Source organism: Alexandromys fortis, unplaced genomic scaffold (genome assembly GCF_014885135.2).
Source record: "Alexandromys fortis isolate MF-2015 unplaced genomic scaffold, M_Fortis_MF-2015_v1.1 scaffold_186, whole genome shotgun sequence".
In the NCBI taxonomy this organism is placed as follows: Eukaryota; Metazoa; Chordata; class Mammalia; order Rodentia; family Cricetidae; genus Alexandromys; species Alexandromys fortis.
The window spans coordinates 1,346,986-1,348,462 of record NW_026068067.1 but is presented as its reverse complement, the minus strand read 5'-3'; positions in this window follow the sequence as shown (position 1 = coordinate 1,348,462).

Here is a 1,477-nt window from a genome sequence, read left to right as displayed (position 1 = left end):
TGGTTTTTCGAGACAGGGTTTCTCTGTGGTTTTGGAGCCTGTCCTGGAACTAGCTCTTGTAGACCAGGCTGGTCTCGAACTCACAGAGATCCGCCTGCCTCTGCCTCCCAAGTACTGTGATTAAAGGCGTGCACCACCACCGCCCGGCTGTAAGGCATTTTCTTAATTAGTGATTGAAGGAAGCAAGCAGGAAGCAGCTCCCCTCCGTGGCCTCTGTATCAACTCCTGCCTCCAGGTTCCTTCTCTGTTTGGTTTCCTGCCCTGACGTCCACTAATGATGGACTATGATGTGGACACATAAGCCAAGTTGATCCCCAAGTTGATTTGGGTCATGGAGTTTCTTCACAGCAAGAGCAGCTTAATAATGTATTCTGGCCTTTGGAAGACAGGGAAAACCTGGGCTCTATGCCACAGGAAGACACCCTTGGGATAGAGTTAACCATTCTCAGATAGAAATCAGCCATGATTGCTATTATGCTTAGAAACCAGGCCCCTGAAGTACATAGGGTTAGGAACTAAAGAATCTGTCAGACCATGGAGTGATAAAACTCACTGTGAATCAGGGCAGCCCAAATCAACATCAGAGGATTGCAAGGCATTTGCCTATTACTCTAGGTCTTTAACCTAGGCAACTCCCCTTATGCCGATGCTTGCTATTCTGGCTAATGGGTTAACTCATCCTGATAACAACAATATTCCTTGGTGGGCATGTTCTAATGGATTTACTAAACATACCTTTTCAAATGCTTTCCAAACTAAGTAGACAGGCTGGTCAGGACCTAGAGGTATTACAAGCCTTTGTTTTTAAATGAAAACGATAGGTCAGTTTTCTTGCAGCAATGGTCCTGTAAAATTGGAGCGGCTCTGACTCGCTTGTCATTAGATAAAGAAACTATGCATAGCTTTAGGAGAAACCTGTTGTCTCTATATAATCAATCAGGAGTCATTAGAGAAAACCTTGCCATGGTTGGGAAGAACCTAAAAGAGGGATAGGATGGGGGGGGGGGAGGGAGACAGACAGAGACAGAGAAAGAAGTCAAAGAAATTGATCCCAGTTCCTGTTCTCTTGTTCCCCCCAGCTCTCGGCTATCAGCCTCAGCTGTGCCTTTAATTCTCATGATAGGTTTAGAGACAGGGCCCTGCAAGTTAATCTATATGGAGAATTATGCATGAGTTCAATAAAATTGGTGGTCCTTAGGAGCATGTCTGCTTTCGAAAGCAGGATGAGTCCATGAATCCGTCACTTACACTAAAATCCCTGGTGAATGTAACAGGGTCCTAGGCTTACTATGCCCTGAGGCCTTAGCAGAACTGCCTTCATGACAGAAGTAGTACCACGTAGACTATAAAGCCAAGCACCTAGACAGTCCAACTCGCAAAACTAAAACAAAGATCAGAGGGATGAATGTGTTCTTGACCCACGGCAGGAGCCCAGAAAGGGAACACAGACACTCCCCGACCCCCTTAACTCCCTGGT